The following is an 18,063-nucleotide window of genomic DNA, read 5'->3' on the forward strand; positions in this document are numbered from 1 at the left end:
TTCTACTTTATAAAAACAGCATTACAGAAAACAAAACATTTTGCAAGGTAACAGTTTGAAACTGTTTTTACATCAATATGTTCTCACTTAATAACTTCATATTCAGGGAGAAATTTCATATGTTCAAGTACTTTCCTTTCCTCTTCCTAATCTTAAGTGCCAGGAATGGAAAAGGACTTTCTAAGGAGCTACACTACTTCGAAAATCTACAACAGGGATGCCGTTTGTAATCTATAGCACTACCAATTTAGAGAGAAGGAAAGATTAATATGCATTCAGCCTAAAATATACTGACACTGAATTCCAAAAATATACATAAAGATATACTTGGAATCCATTAAAATATAGCTAAGCATCTATTAAGCAGAACAATTGTGAACTTGATGATTTTTAATTTGACATGAATAAACACACCACTTGTCAGATAACATGAATATTTACTCTGTATGTTCTTAAAATAGAAATTAGCTTCTTAGATAAGTAGAGAATTACTGCAAATGATTTTTGTGCTTAGTTACCTTTTGTTTTTAAAAATGCACTTGGGGTGCCTGGGTGGCTCAGTGGGTTAAAGCCTCTGCCTTTGGCTCAGGTCATGATCCCAGGGTCCTGGGATAGAGCCCTGTATCGGGCTCTCTGCTCAGCGGGGAGCCTGCTTCCCCCTCTCTCTCTGCCTGCCTCTCTGCCTAGTTGTGATCTCTGTCAAATAAATAAATAAAATCTTTTTAAAAAAATGCATTTAATGGTATCCAAACCATTTTTTAAAAAGTTAACATGTCTTCAAATAAATAACTTACTTCCAGGAGTTAATTTGAAAACACTAGTTCTTTAAGTGGAGGTGTATAACTTATTTTCAAATGTATACTTTGTCTTTAATCTTTCAGAGCAATTTAAAAAGTATAAAACCTTCAAGAAAAGTCAAAACACTAACAAAGTGCCTAAATTACTTAATAGATAAGGTACATATTCAGCAAAACTACAAAGTAAATGGGTACTGCAGACAAAAACAATCCCTCTTTTTCAGTACACATCACCCTTCCAATTTTGTGAAAACCCACCCAATGAGCTTGACTTTGCATAATTTTGATGGGTAATTTTTATTCTTTTCAGTCTACTGCTTTAAAACAGCACAGTATCTGTTAACTAGACTTACTGGGGTGATAATTTTGTAATACATACATATAATGAATCATTATGTTTTACACTTGAAACTGATATGTTATATGCCAATTGTATCTCAATAAAACTTAAAAAGCAACATAATATCTACCCAAAGAAAATAGGAGGACCTGGATAAATACTCAACAACTGAATAAGTGAATGAATAGTAATGATTATGAAAGCTAACATTGAAGTTTAAGCTACAAGAAGGAATTTTAGTCTAGCAGTGAAGTGGCAGAAATATCAAGCCCTGACATTTTACCATGTTAGCAATTATTTATGTTTCCTAAACTCTTACTTTTTAATTGTGTGAAGTAACATTAAAGAGCTCTAATTTAAACAAACTAGTATAAGTTTTTTCTTAATTAACAATTGAATCTAAAAATATAGTTCAGATACTTCAGTTGAATTTAATGATCTTGGCCATTGTTTAAATTTATCCTATTTGCCTCCCAAAGTCTTGAAACTCAACAGAATTTTCCTGTAATACAATCTTTCTAGAATGGATTGGGACTCTTCTAGTTGTTCCAACATCAATCTTTCTAGAATGGATTGGGACTCTTCTAGTTGTTCCAACACTGAAAACAAACAAACAAACAAAACAACAACAACAACAAAAAGAACAAAAGAAAGAAGAAAAAGAAATCTTCAGGGTGCTTCCAAACATCTGACTTTACTTTTCTTAGTCGTTATTTTGACATGGGCTCAGACACAACCAAATACCAACATATATGTGGCTTGCCCTTCAAGAACTTGGAGTAGATGATTGGTCAAAGAAGAGCTCACTGGGAACTATTGCTGCTCACATACATGTTCCAGATATGTGTTTTTAGGTCACAAACTACCTTAATGAGTCAAAATCTCATCAGTATATTCCACAGACTCATGCCTAATTTCTGAAGAGTTGTTCAACAGCATTTGTGAAATCATGCAGCTCATGAATATTCACCATGTATGCTGAGTTACAGATTAGCTGAAATTTAGAGAATAAATTAATCTCCATGCTTGTGTTAAATTATTTGTAAACTGGGAGCTACATATGAAATTATCAAACATACACAAATAATTTTAAATGAAATATTAAAAATACCAAGATGTGAAATAAAAATAATATTAATTTCTATTACAAGGAAAAGGTCCTCAGAGTATACACAGTATAAATAAACTTTCCTTTCAGTTCTGGTTTTGGAGGTTCTCCCATCAAAAGGAAAGGTCCTGGAAGGAAGGAAATAGTAGCAAAAACAATCTTAGGGGAGAACCTATCTAAATGAAACCCTGTGTGAAAACAAGGAGAAGAAAGATAACCCTGATATGCTGAATTCCATTATGCTTGGAAAGTAATTCCAAAAAGCAGGAAGATAATTACTAATATCACTGAAATTACTCTTTAAGAATAGTCTGCAAAAAAAAAAATGCCATTTGATTCTCTAACAATACAATGTCTAAATATATAGCCATTATATATCATACTCTTTTCCTTTGAACTTCATTTAGTCATATTTCTACACTAAATCTTAATATAGCAATAAGACTTGTCCAACATAAGTAACTATAAATTTAAATCTCACCATCTGTCAATTTTCCTTCCTGTTACTTTGGTTGTCGTAGGTTCATTCTTTTTCAGATTACTCAAGAAGTATTACTGAGAACAAATTTTTGCTCATATAGAACAGTCTGTTCTCATATAGAACAGTCTGTTCCTTTGATATCAGAAAGTCAGTTTTGTTGGGTATAAAATTACTGCCAGCCATGCTCTTTCCTTGATTATCTTAACTATATTAATTTATTCTCTTCTAGAATAAAACAGAGCTGTCAAAATTCTGATAATAATCATATTTTCATTTACTTACCTCACTTTTTTTTCCTAGATGCCCAAAGAATTTTCTTTTTCTTCAGCATTTCAGTAGTTATATTAAAACATATCTTGGTCTTCATTGATTTGAGTCAAAAATCTCAGATACTTGGTATGTTCTTTCTATATATATTTTAATTAGCAATAATTGCACCTCAGATAAACCTCATCGGCTACAATACTGCCACTGCACAAAGCTTCCATATATATTTTAAATCTTTTTCTTTCTTTTGTCCACTGCAGAAACTTTTCCTTGAATTACACTTTTCAGAATCTGTTCTGTCCCTTGTTTTCATTTTCTTCTTTAGGGGTTCCTATTATCAATATTTTAGAACTTCTTTACCTTTCTTCAGTATTTGTCACTTCCCCTCAAATTATTTTTATCTCTTTCTTCATTTCTTTCCCAATTTCAAAATGTTCCTACTTTTGGCCTCAGGTTTCTCTTAGGACATTATCCATGTGTTTACTTGCTTTTGTAGTTCTACCAGTTAAGTCTTCATTTCTGAAGTATTGGTTTTTTTGTTTTTTTATTTCTATTTTCTCCTGTATCTTAGCACATAACTCTGAGCTTCCTACTTCTGTTTTATGAAATTATGTTTTGCATTACTGTCTTAATGTCTTAGTCTTGACATACAAAGTTACAATTTCGATCTCTTCCATTTGACCTGTTCTTAATTACATCTAGGGATGTTATTTGTCTCCTTATTTTCCTTTGTTCTGCAATATCTTACTATAAGATTTGGCCTCGATTTTTATAGAAAATTACTTTTCCTATAACTTTTAAGTTCAGAATATCTTTGTTACTTTCACAGAGATCCAGCTTCTGTTTTTTACTTTTTTCTTTTTTTTAAAGATTTTTATTTATTTATTTGACAGAGAGAGCACACAAGCTGGAGGGAACATTAAGCAGAGAGAGAGAGAAGCAGGCTCTCTTGTCAGGGTGCCTGACATGATGAGACTCGGTCCTAGCACCCTGGCATTATGACCCAAGCCAAAGGCAGACATTTAACTAACTGAACCAACCAGGTGACCCTGTTGTTTCCATTTGAAAAACTACATAAGGGTACCTGGGTGGCTCAGTCAGTTAAGCATCTGATTTTGGCTCAGGTCATGATCTCAGGGTCCTGGGATGGAGCATCACGTTGGACTCCCTGCTCAGTAAAGAGTCAGCTTCTCCCTCTCTCTTTGCCCCATTCCCCCAATTGTGATCTCTCTTGCAAATAAATAAAATCTTCTAAAAAGTAAAAATTAAAATTAAAAACTTAAAAGAAACTACTTAACAATATCAGAGAATGTTCATGGTATAAATTTAGTATCTGAAAAAGAAACAATTTATTTCTAAGCAAACCATGGGTCAAATGAAAAATCACAAAGAAACTGGAAATATTTGAAGCAAAATAATGGTAACAAAACAAAATAAAATTCTAAAATCAATGATATACTGAAGATTTCTCTTAGGAAACTAGGAAGAGTGAAAAGTAGCACAGATAAATTAATAAGTATAAGAGCTAAAAATAAATAAAATTTTTAAAAACCAACTATAGAGAAAATCAGTGAAACCAGAAGCTAGTTTTTTGGAAAGATCAATGGAATTGTCTGATAAACAACATACACACTTAAAAATAAAAGAATATGCAAATTAGAATGTTAGGAATTATAGTTAGCATAACTATAGACTCCTTAAATGTTGAAAAGGAAAATAAGAGATTATGAACAGCTGTGTCCAAAATCGAAAATATAGATGAAATGGATGGGTTCATTGAAAGACAGAAATAACAAAATCTGACAAAAGGGGAAAAATCTTAATACATTTTCTGTATCTGCTAAAAACACTACAGTTATAATTAAAGACTTCTGCATGAAGGAAACACCAGACCAAGTGGCTTTATTGGTGAATTCTATCAAAGATTAAAGAAGTAAGGCTCCTATACAAATCTTTCAGATTTCTAGAGGAGGAAAAAATACTTAATAACTGATTTTATGAGGCCAGCAACATTGATAACAATGCCAAAGATACAAGAACAAAAAAACTGCAGACTAATAATTCATGAAAAAATATTAACAGATTGAATCTATACATATTTTAAGAGAATAATACTTCATAATAAACTGAGGCTTATCCCAGGAATACTCAAAAATAAAACTAGATAATTTGCCATGTTGACAGAATATACCATATACCATCACAGTACATGCAGAAAGATCATTTGACAAAAATTCAACACGTACTTGTGATAAATACTCTCAAGATCCTAGTAACAGAAGGGAAGTTTCTAAGTCTGCTACAGGTCATCTACAAAACCCTGCAGCTAACACAACATATCATGGTGCAGGGTTCCTAACATAGAGAACAAGGCAGGAACATCTATTTTCCACTTCAGTCCAACATATGCTGGAGTCCCAGCCAGTGTAATGAGGCAAGAAAAGGGATGAAAAAGCATCCAGATAGGTAAGTGAAATTGAAAACTATCTTTTTGCAGACAACTTGATTGTTTGAGAATCTTCTACTTAAAAAAAAAAAAAAAAAGCTTCCAAAGGAAGTGAATTTAGCACATTTGCACGATAACAATCAATGTACAAAAATCAAATATATTTCCATATACTAACAACAACATATTGGAAAATGAAATCAGTAATACAATCCATTTAAAATAGTATCCAAAACCATGAAATACTAAACATGCATACACTGAAAATTGCAAAATACCACCAGGATAAATTACATTTCATAATTTTGACACTTACTATAAAGGTACCTTAACCAAATAGTGCAGTGTTGGTGAAAGGAAAGAAACAGAGATCAATGAAGCAGCATAAAAGTTTTGAAATAAACCCACAAATAGATGGTCGATTGATTTTTGACAAATAAGAAAGAACAGTTCATTCTTATCTCTCACTTCATAGATCCCTTTCTCTACTCCAAAGCCAGAGTGATAAATTTAAAACAAATCAGATCCCAAAACACACTCTTGCTTAAAATCCTTTAATAGCTTCCCATTATTCTTGTGATGTGACACAAATTTCCTGTCTAGACGGAGGCGACTGGGCTCTGCCAGCTTCTGATTTCCTGTTCTACTAACTCTCCTTCGTTCCTGCCCTCCTGGCCTCCTTTCTACTCTTCAAACGCTCCCAGTTACGATGCATGGGCTTCTCCAATTTCATTATTCTTTTTGCCTGCACTACTCCTTCCATAGACTTAGCATACTCGGCTCATTTTCACAATTTATTTTCCAGTAAAAATGGCATCACCTCCGAGAAACCTACCCTGATCAATCACTCAGAAGTAGCTTTTCCTGCCACAGTCACATCTCTTTCGTAAAATTTCTCCTAGCTCACCCTCTGACATTACTTTACTTGATTTCTTATTTATTCTTTCCCCTCCTAATCTAGAATATAAGTTTATGAGAGCAGGGACTGGATTCATTGCTATATTCTAGTCCCTAGAACAGTACCTACTACATAATAGGCACTTAAAAAAATCTTAGTTGATTAATGAATTTAGTTAGAGTTAGCTTCTATTGCTTATGTGTGTGTGTGTGTGTGTGTATACACACACAGATATATATACATATACATAAACATGTGTGTATGCATGCATATATACACATACATATAAATGTATTTGTATGCATATGTATGTATATAATACAAAATAACCTATAAATCAAATAACTATATATATTATATATAATTTTATATATTTATATAAGTTATATATAATTTATATATAACTTCTATAATTTTTATAAATTATATACTTAATTTATATATCAACAGCTGGAAGACTAAACATGAAGTTGATATTAGTTTATTTCTGGGATGGAAAATAGAATGAGGTATTACTATCTAAAGAGGTCTTTAGCTTTATCTGTCATAGGATGAGCACTTTTTAAAAATTTTTAAAAATTTTTTTATAAACATGTATTATTAGCCCCAGGGGTACAGGTCTGTGAATCGCCAGGTTTACACACTTCGCAGCACTCACCATAGCACATACCCTCCCCAAAGTGAATGACCCTACCCCCCCCTCCCGATCCCCCTCCCTCCAACCCCCCTCAGTTTGTTTTGTAACATTAAGAGTCTCTTATGGTTTGTCTCCTTCCCGATCCATCTTGTTTCATTTATTCTTTTCCTACTCCCAAAACCCCCCACGTTGTATGGACGAGCACGTTTTCATGTGTGCACATATCACCTATCTTAATAGAGTAAATAGAAATAACACAAGTGAAACCCAGCAGACTGCAGCCTTCTCTGCCTTCTAAAGAGGTGACACATATTCTTTAGAATGCTTAATACTTTGAAAATCAAACAGAACTTAAATACACTTGGAATGACGGAATAATAAGAAAGAGACTTACTTTTTTTTCCCAGACATTAAACTAGGAACCACTGTATTGGTAGAGTAGCCTCAGGACAAAATGAAGTGGCCAGGAAAACAAGTAGGAGAAGACGCTTAAGAAAATGTAAGTTTGAGTCAGTTTCATTTTTATCATGGACAGGATGACCCCAACTGACTTTTATATAGTACGTGTAATTTTTCCCCCAACAAAATCCTTTCTTAAAACTGTTCTAGCTAACTAATTAATAGTAAACAAGCTTTTTGAACAATGCTTAGATGAAGGGAAGGAATAACAAACTATAAGGGCACATTGACTGGAACATAAAGGACATAAAGAAGACCATCCCTTACGACGAGTCGTTCTAGTCTACACAACATCCGATTCTATTTTTGAACACTAAAGTCTTTTTATGAACATATTTCATCTTAGTAAAAAAAAAAAAATACTTTCTAACAGCCAAAACTTTAAAATGCATTGGGTATCTATTTTTTTTTTTAAGATTTTATTTATTTATTTGACAGACAGAGATCACAAGTAGGCAGAGAGGCAGGCAGAGAGAGAGGGGGAAGCAGGCTCTCCACTGAGCCGAGAGTCCGATGCGGGGCTCAATCCCAGGACCCTGAGATCATGACCCGAGCCGAAGGCAGAGGCTTAACCCACTGAGCCACCCAGGCGCCCCTGTATTGGGTATCCTTGCAAAGAAAGGTCTTCTCTACAGCTAGAGGTGTTCAAAATGTTTAGACAAGCATTTTTAATGGCAATGTGTGGAACTCTAATCATAGGTAGTTCATTCACTCTTTCATTCTTTAATTCAACAGGCACTGAAGCAGAGAGCCAAGTCTGCACCACGGGCAGTGTCAGATGCTCTGAAAGAGGTGGGGAGCCCATACATCTCTGAGTTCTGTCTTCCATACCTCATACTTCAGTAGAGATGACAGATATCAATCAAGTAACTACACAAAGACATGTAAAATCACATCAGTGGTGATAACTATATGACCAAATTGGTTGGCCTAATGACCATCAATGTCCTTTCCTAACATGAGAGGGCTTCCTTTCTTTGACATTCCCTACTTTGGGTATCAAGCTCCAGTGTCCTATTTTAAGATTTTTGTTGGAAAATCACTGGAAAAAGAATGAGTGAGAAACCACTGACTCTTCCAATCCATCTGTATCTCTCACCAATAAGAGAACTGAATTATTTCCTTTATAAAAAGTAAATCATGGGGCACCGAGGGGGTCCAGTGGCTTAAGCATCTGACTCCTGGTTCTGGCTCGAGTTGTGATCTCATGTGTGGTGGGTCGTGAGATTGAACCCTGTGTCAGGCTTCCCGCTCAGCAGGGGGTCTACTTGAAATATTCTCTCTCTCTGTCCCTTCCCCGCTAAAATAAATAAATAAATATATATATATATATATATATATTTTTTTTTTAAGTAAATCATGCTGGGGCAATGTAAGATGATTATATACAATCTAAAGTATATCATCGATGATATTGTGGCTTGGGTTTTTTATTTTTTTATTTTATTTTTTTGTTTTAGAAACAGGCTATGCTCTTAATTGGGATAATTTCCAACATGAGAGCAATTGTTCCCAGCTCTATAGCTTCTGCCAAATGTGTTAAATTAACTCCAGAGTAGAGAAGAGATAGCAAAAGGAAAAAAAAAAACCACTGAAAATAGGTTTTTGTTTTTTTCCCCCCTTAATCTCATTAGAAAGGCATAGATCAATCCCATTTGACTGCAGTAAAAATGGTTCTGTCACCTTCTCCCCCCTCTCGCCCACACCGGACCAGGGAGTAACGACTCATTTGGCCACAGTCTGTAATTCTCAGCCCTCGCATCTCACCTCCACCACACAGACCGGTCTGAGGAGCAGCGAGGAAAGCTTGGGGGAAAGTCATCATCGTCCCGCAGCAATTGCTCACTGGCGGTGGGGAATGGCTGTCCCTCCCACAAGCTGGTCCTGAATCACGGGGACTGACGCACACTGGTGCCGGGACAGAACTGAAGATCTCTATCATGCAGCCACACACACACAAGCACATGGCTTTATTTTCTCTGACATCCACAGATGCTCGAAGAGGCGCCTGGTGCACAGCCATTTAAGTTCAAAGTGCCATCGAGAGAATAAAAATAAGTGACCCTGAACGCGAACGACACATACTCCTCCTGTGAAAAAGCAAAGTGTTTCATTTTTGACATTTGAGAAGTCGCTTGCATTAATAACAGGTCTCTGGTTTCCTAACAGGAAAAACAAACAGGCTTGGGTTAGCATTCCTCTGGAGCAGAAGGTTCGAGGTCATTAAAGGTACTCAGTGCTCTGTCAGGATATGCTATCTAGATAGTAAAACCTCATGAATTGGACATTCAGCGAGCAAAACCACTTTCAGCTACCAATGCCGTGGGTGGCACACTGTGCCCTCCAGGCCATCTTCTCAACCAAGGTCATGGGCCAGAAAGGCAGGGAGCCCAGCTCCCAAGCAGAGGACCGGGGAAGGTCTGCCAAAGAGAGGAAGTCGTAGGAAGACTGAAAAGGTGACTTTGTTTGCCGCCCAGCCCTCGTCTTCTCTTCCCATGAATAGGTAATTTAGGGTCTTTCACAGATTACTGAAACAGTCCCAGTCCTGAAACCAATTTCCTAAAAAATCTTGGATGTGGGACCAAATATTTCAAGGGCAAAGGAACCAGGGTGAGCAATCACTTTTGCTCACAGAACAGATACGTTCTAGGAAAGGGAGTGAAGGAGCAGATTTTCATAAAGCAGCATTATTTTTATTTAATTTATACAAGAGTAAAAAAAAAAAAAGAAACCCCTGCAGGAAATCTTTGGATGAGAAACGACTGTGGATCGAGATGTGCCCACGAGCACTCTGTTGCTGGACAACCAACCCCTCTCCTTCCCTTCGAAGACGTTGCTGCATTTCCCTAAGACTTTCTGTCATGGCTCCTCTTCGCTGCTGTGCTTTGCCCCCTTGTCTGCCTGCACAAAACCATGTCTTCCTGTGTCTGTGTTTAAAGCTCCTCAAATCTTTTTTATTATGTTCATTAAATCAAACATCACGAGAGCAAGGAGCCCTAACTGGTTCCTGGCACCCAAAACTACGCAGGTGAGACACAGAAGATACGAGACCATAGCAGATAATAAATATTTGCTGACTTGAAATAAACCCCCATCAATGTCCCACATAAGAGCTTCATCACACAAGCATATTTGAGCGTAATAAAAGGAAAACATTTCTAATAGCCAGAACTGTTTTAAATGCATCAGGCACCCTTGCAAAGAAAGGTTTTCTCTGTTGCTCTGGCTTCTCAGCAAATCACTTACTTCTCAGCTTAAATTTGCTCTCCTTTTCCTGCATTTGCTAAATCCCTTGGTTCCAGTGAGTCAGCCTTGTGATGTCTCTCACATCCTGCAAGCATCCCCATGGAGTCAGCAGGACATCCTGAACGGGACAGTGATTATCCTTTAAGAACATAATTAGATGCCGTCACCTCCATGGAGCTATGACAATGGCAAGATGGAAGCTGACACATGATTTGGCTGTGTTTCCTGGCCAAAAGATTGCTTCTTTAATTTTTATCCCCGAGGAACACTGGGTTTCCTCTACCATTTGCCACTATTACTCGCATTTCAAGGGCTTGAGCTGAAACCTTCTGATTCCAAGATTAAAACAAAGCAAAGCTGTCCTCTAAAAAGCACTGCTAAAGGTCCACCAAAAAATAGAAGATGTTTCTGAAAGATCATGTCACCTGAAATTCTGATCATACTAAAGCACTGATTCGAACACATTCTTATCTTCTTTCATATCAGAAAGTTTTAACGGAGTCCCACAAACATTTGTCTTTGATCGAGTCTTAGAGGCTTCTATATTGTGTTTCAAGAGGCAATATGATAGCACAGAGAGAAAAGTAGATGAAAACAGGAGAACTTGAATGCTAATTCTATGCAATCTGCAGCCAATCCTTCTCTTTCCGGGTTTTGATTCTATCCCCAGTAAAATAAGCCTAATCGTTCAACCCTTACCTCAAAATGCACATGTACAAGCTCACAGATGACATACTACTCCATGCTCATAAACCGCTGTATACATGCATGACATACACTCATGGGACCGTCCTATATTGACGAGGAAATACACAACTTAGCCCATGAGACACAGATGACGCTTTCATCCCTTCTGCTAAATGGACACACCGTTAGCATCAGTATGACCATTGTCATAATCAGAGTATCATCCAGAGATGGTTTACCACAAGGATGCTACTAGAAGCTTATCAAGACTGTGCCATTAGTCCTAAAAATAACCATAGAAGTAGATATTAGCATTTACTGTTTGCATTTAGGAAGGAAATCTGAGTTGTTTACCCAGATTATTACTAGGAATTAAACTTTCGTTTGACTTCACAGCTCCTTTTCTTAAAAAATGAGAGAGAAAGAGAGAGAGGGCTCTGTAGGATACCATATTGGACAGTTCAAGTAAACACCCATCACTACATATATTTTTATTAGGCAGGTCTGGGTAAAACATGCTCCCCTGAGCACAGTACTACTCTGTATCAAACATAGGGGTATCAAGATATTTTTTGTGGGGGTCTGGGTAGCATCTACTGTATTACCTTCAAAAGGTTTATTCCCAAAATATTCCCAAGATTCTCTTGATAGTCCATTATGAATCTGAACATATTTATTTTTAGCATATGTCACTAATTTTATTTTCTAGGTTTATTACCTTCTAGGAAAAGGAGGATCTTATCACGTATGCATGGGTGAAGGGATTACAATAGTCAGTTTCAAACATCAAGAACTGTCTTCCTAATGCATGGGAAATCATTAAATCACTTCATTTTATGTGTTTATTTTATGTGTATTTTATTTGTTTTATGTGTTATATGTATTTTATGTGTTTATTTTATTTTATGGTTTATTTAAACCATCTCTTGTTAAATCACTCTACTGTACACCTGAAAATAATAAAGCAGTGCATGTTCACTATATTGGAATTAAAATTTTAAAAACCTGGAAAAAACACTATCTTCAATCTATATGTCCAAGTATGCTTGTTAAGAGAGTGAAGCAAGTCATAACCTCAATGAACTCGCTGCATGAACCCAACAAGGGGGTTGAACAGTTTTCTAACCTGCAAAATGGAGACTATCAAATTAAACAAGACAGTGTTTATAAGGTATGAACACAGTGCAACACCTAGTAGGCACACAACTAGTGGATAGTCTTGTTACAATAATAGTAACATAAATTCTACCCATGACTATTTGACTTGGACTTCGTAAGGGAGAGTCATTTTTTCTTAAGACCGAAGTGCTACACACTTGGAGGTTTCCTAAGTCAAACTGAGAATATGTCCTCAGCCACAGTACTCATCAATAAACTGTCCTCCCCGCGAATTGGCTTCAAATGCTCCCTAAATTGAAGTAATTCATCTAAGCCAATGATTAACGAGAGGTTCTGAATGATGAGAGAGGCAGCACTGATAGGATTAAGACAAGCCTGCCTTGTTCCACAGGAGATGGCATCCCCTGATAGAATTCTGAAGGTGATTTCACCCTGTTTGGACAGATGACAGAATTACCTGAGGGAGACAAAGACAAATTAGATTTATCTAGCAAAATAACTTGGAGTTGAATGTTTATGTTAATGTGCTTGTTAATGATGAATTTTGACCAAGCAATCCCCATGCTGAAAGACTGCTTCAAGACAAGGGGTATCATTTCATGGTTCCTAAGAACCTATAAACTAAAAAGAAACATACAGGTTTTGCCTAAAGAAGAAGAGATATTGGGAGTGCCTGGGTAGCTCAGTCATTTAAGGGTCTGACTTTTTTTTTAACTTTTCAATGTGTGTACATAGTTATGTAATACACTTTTCAATGTGTGTGTGTGTATATATATATATATATACACACACATATATATATTTTTTTTTATTTTAAAGATTTTTATTTATTTATTTGACAGAGAGAGAGAGATCACAAGTAGGCAGAGAGAGAGGGGGAAGCAGGCTCCCTGCTGAGCAGAGAGCCTGATGTGGGGCTCAAAGCCAGGACCCTGAGATTGTGACCTGAGCCAAAGGCAGAGGCTTAACCCACTGAGCCAGCCAGGTGCCCGTATATATATATTTTGATGTTCAGTTGCATCTGACTCTTGATTTCAGCACAGGTCGTGATCTCAGGTAATAAGATTGAGCCCCACATCAGGCTCTGTGCTTAGCAGGGAATCTGCTTAGGATTCTCTCTCTCTCTCTTCCTCTCCCTCTGCCCTTCCCAGGGCTCCCTCTCCCTCTCTCTCTCGCTCAGTAAATAAATAAAAATTTTTAAAAAATAATAAAAATAAAAATATAATTAAAATATCAATTAAAAAAAAGAAGAAGAGACATTAGCTTTCCTGACCGGAAGCTCCTTTCCTAATACCCTCATTCAACATCACATCCGACTCTTAGAAACAGCAAAGGCACAGCCATTTCCCCAAGTCTGGGAGAAGAGGAAGGAGAAAGTGTTAGGCTGTTTCAAGGCAGACTCCAGGCAGCTCCCCTCAGTGCCCCACAGCAGGGCCTGACACGGGAGAAGGAATTAGATAGGACGGGCTGGGAAGGCAGTGCTGCGGGAACCCAGCAGGCCACCGGTCCGTCGTGGGACACTGCCGCTGTGCTTGTCAGCCACGGGCAGAACAGCTCCCTTTCCAGTCCCACCTGCAAACATTTTAATACCATGTAAGCCCCTTAGAGTTTACTTGCAAACCTAGGAAAAGAAAGAATCCTAAATGGGCCAAGATCAACTTTCTGCCACACCGGCTGAATTACAGAAGTTGGTACGCAACTCATAAGCAAAATGAAATGAGGTTGTGAAGACATAACCTGTGTTTCTGGAACATCTGAGCCTGGGACTAAGATCCCTGTCCACTACACGTGTCTGGATGAACGGTAACGGTATCATGGAGGGACACTGACAGTGTGGACAAGACAGTGATTCTCGAAGTTGGCTCCGTACTGCGGTCACCCGGGAGTTTACAATCCTGATGCCTCATTCGAATCACAGACATTCTGATTTTGCTGGTCCGGGATGCAGCCGGAACCTCAGGAATTAAAAGCACTTCCAGGGGACTGGTATGAGCAGTGAAGATTGAGCACCGGCGTTCTAAGGGAATGTATAAATTTTATTTTCTGCTGAAGAGATCGCCAAATCCTGGGAAAATAAGGATATGCATCAATGGGTTGTGAAGAGAAGGCCTCTAGGTACCTAAGGCCTCTAGGTACCCTTAGTGGCGTTCAAAAGAGCTACTTGTCTAGGTTTTAAGAGCGGGGCAATGCAGGTTCTCTCTGTGATCATTGTCTCCCTGTGCTGGGAATTCAGTTTTCTCATCTTTTGCCTGAAATGTAAATATCAAGTATTGCTAGGGGCAGAAAGAGGCAAATCGGCGTTGGCATGTCCACAAGTATTTCCTTTCTTCTCACACCCAGAAGGAGCGAAGAGAAAAGCCACATTTCTCCCTGGTGACCAACAAGGCTTCCTGTCACCTTGGCTCCAGGAACATTGGCCACAGAAACTCTTGCAAACAAATGTCAGGAGAAGCTTCTGAGCCAAAGTTCATTTTATGCCAATTTGATTTCACATAGTCTAGAGAGGAACAAACTTCCTTTCTAACAAATAAATATCTGCAATTGGGCCACTATCTACACATAATGACATTCAGCAATTAAGTGATTATTCAGGAAACCTAGGAACTAGCCAATTTATGGGAAACACTTTGGACATAGTAATTAAAATATTTCCAGATATTTTTATCCCTAAATAACAGAAACTGAGAGGTAGTATGACAATTAGCAAAGACCTCCCTGAATGAAATCTCTCTAAACCCAGAAGAATTTTCCCTCGATTTTTAATTCAAAGACTCCCATGAGGAACATAAAACATGAGATAATTAGCCTGTGGGTTATTGTGATATCTAGTCATTACCCAAAAGATTCTTCACCTTTTCTTTTGCTCATGCCTATTGTGAACCAGAGATTAGCAATGGTCTCAAAATGCAGCTAATTACCAGCTGAAATGTTATGGGTTTCCTTGAGCAGAAACCGGAGTCAAATTCAAATCCGGTGAATCATAGAGATGAGCTTGACTAGTCTGGTTACAATGTGGTCGTAAATACCACTAACTCTACTTGAATTTCCAAAATAGACTTTACCCGCGGATACTTCCATATCCATGCCTCATTTAGACATGGTAATCTAAGTCTGAGGAGTAGAGTATTTTTTTAATCACTATTGTCTTGTGGAAAGAAAAGAGGAAAATTCAGAGAAAGCTTGCCTGGAGAAGGATCATCAAAAACCCAGATTCAAACAGAATTCATAGCCCTGTTTAAACTATTTCAAGAAGTATAAGATAAACCAAAATTAGCTCTATTTTTAAATTCTCTTTCTCTAAAGAAAAATCAAAATAATTCCGAGACCAGAAGAACATAATGGAAAAGAGGGGGAACAGATTGTTTTATTTTCTTCTGCAACAATATTTCAGTCTTACAGTCAAAAAGACAGCATCTAGGTGTGGGTGTATAATTGAGCTAATCAGGCCTTCCACGTTGTTATTCTCTTTGATGCACATTTAAGTGCAGCAGTAATAACTAATGTATTCTAGAAAAAAAAAAAAAAGGAAACTGAAAAAGGTAGAAAGCCTAAACTGCATTTCCAGCGACTGACGGTAAACGAACTGTGCTTTTTTAAAAACATCACCGAGAAGACCAGCCTGATGACTCATGGCAAGTGCTTCACCTGCATTCAAAGATGCTGTTTCCCTAAAGATGCTGTTTTCCAAGTTTGTTGGGCTGTGGACTGCAACATTGCCATTAACCGCGGACTCTGCTCTCTATCCTGCTATTGAATGCAGAAATGGGCCTGCAAGCATCACCTCTATGGACAGCACCTAGATTGTCAGAGCCAGACAACAGGACCAGAGCAAAACAGAGACATGACAAATGCCTCTAGTGCTTCTAGAAACCCAGAGAGTCATCCTGGCAAGCGTCAGCTCCTGGGGCTGGTTTTTGGCTAACACAACTTGCCAAGAACCCATAGTCCTCAAGGGAAGCAATTGTTTCCTCCCTCTCCGGGGGAAACACCCATAACTCATGACATTATTCCTCTTACTACTAATGCCCACCATTTGTTCTCTATAAAGTTCTGTGTACTGACAAAAGCACTCAGAGTTTTATTTCAGGATAATCTATATATCCAGTGTGTGAGCAAAACCTGTACTCCAGCACGTACAGCCAACTCTATATCTTCAAAAACACACAATGGATTTATAGCCAAATTGACTGATGTCAATATTTTTAAGTGGAGTCACCCAGTATTAAATATGTTAAGTCTGCACCGTGGTTTCCAGAAAGAAAAACAAAATCATCCACATAAGTTAATCACCTTGTTCTACTGAAAGTGCTTAGTTCCTCAAGTTTGCTTTAAAATAATCTTGTAGAAGAACACAGTGGGGGTTTGGGGCAGTTCTTCTCTGTAGAGAACGATATTATAAATTCCAACAATCCTTTTTATTGGATGGTGATCTTACGTTGCTTGCAGTTTGTATTTTTATATTTGGAAGGAATATGGGAGCCCTCTGGTGGCCAATATTAACGGGCTTCTTAGTACAACTCAGATTCCCCTAACCTGGGCAATTGGGAGCAAAGTTGGGTGCAAGGAACTGAGTCACCCAAGTTCAGGTACCTAAGAGTGTGCTCACATGTCTTCATGTTTCTAAGATAATATTTGCCGGGGTTGTTTCAGACTCAAAGCTAGACTTTCATATAAAAAAGTTATCAGAGAAATTGAAATTCAAATATGGAATGCAGGTAATTTTGATGACAGCTACAGAGGAAAAAAATTAAAGATATCATATTAATAGATAAAATTTACTATATTTATTTTAATATATTGTAAATATTTATCTCTCCCCATACAAATGACATCAAAAGAAGAAACGGGAGACTTTAGGAAATTAACTCCTAAAAAGGACTCCTAAATAAAAAATAATACTACTGATTAGAAATGATTCACTAAGGAGAACTTTAGTGACCTGGAGGAGTTAATGCACTTCCAAAAGTAATTATATTTTTGCAAGGGAGATACTTTTTCACAGGAGGATAGTAAGTCATGGTAATTTCAGTGATGGAACTTAGCAAGTTGTTACGATGTCAACAATGTTTCAGCCACTTTCAGAGGCACATTTCCCTCTACATTCAATCCAGAAATAAATGTGTATTTAAATTATTGAGCTTATATAAACCAATCAGCACATCTCTCTACATAATGCAGAAACACGGGGATACGTCAGGAGGGATATTTATATACAGGCTAGTTCGCCTCTAATTTCAGAAGTATCTTCTTTTATATATCATTACATGAAAACACAACATATATTAAGCATAAGAAATGTTTAAAAATCTCATGATACAAAGCAATAATAATGCAGAAAGTATTACAATTTAAGGTATTATAATTTCATGTAATTAAATTCAAACAAATTAATGTTAAAAATTAGTTTTTAAGTTTTTAAAAATGTATACACACACACACACACACACACCCCTACCTGCTCGGGACAGTACCTTATTCCCAGTTACTGAAGAAAAATAGAAATAACTATACAGTATTCCCTATAAAGTTGTGCTTTGAGATCAGGAAGTATTGCATGTGAGACATTTTCCAAGATCAC

At 37.1% G+C, this 18,063-nt stretch overlaps 1 protein-coding gene and 1 pseudogene across 1 annotated transcript in view; both read right to left on the reverse strand.

Annotated features, from left to right (window-relative positions):
* The window catches only part of ITGBL1 (integrin subunit beta like 1), a 211,825-nt gene that overhangs the window by 148,398 nt on the left and 45,364 nt on the right, over window positions 1–18,063 (reverse strand). The gene's annotated exons all lie outside the window — the stretch shown is intronic.
* LOC131814261 (U4 spliceosomal RNA) lies at window positions 3,090–3,209 on the reverse strand (annotated as a pseudogene).

Source organism: Mustela lutreola, chromosome 13 (assembly GCF_030435805.1).
Source record: "Mustela lutreola isolate mMusLut2 chromosome 13, mMusLut2.pri, whole genome shotgun sequence".
In the NCBI taxonomy this organism is placed as follows: Eukaryota; Metazoa; Chordata; class Mammalia; order Carnivora; family Mustelidae; genus Mustela; species Mustela lutreola.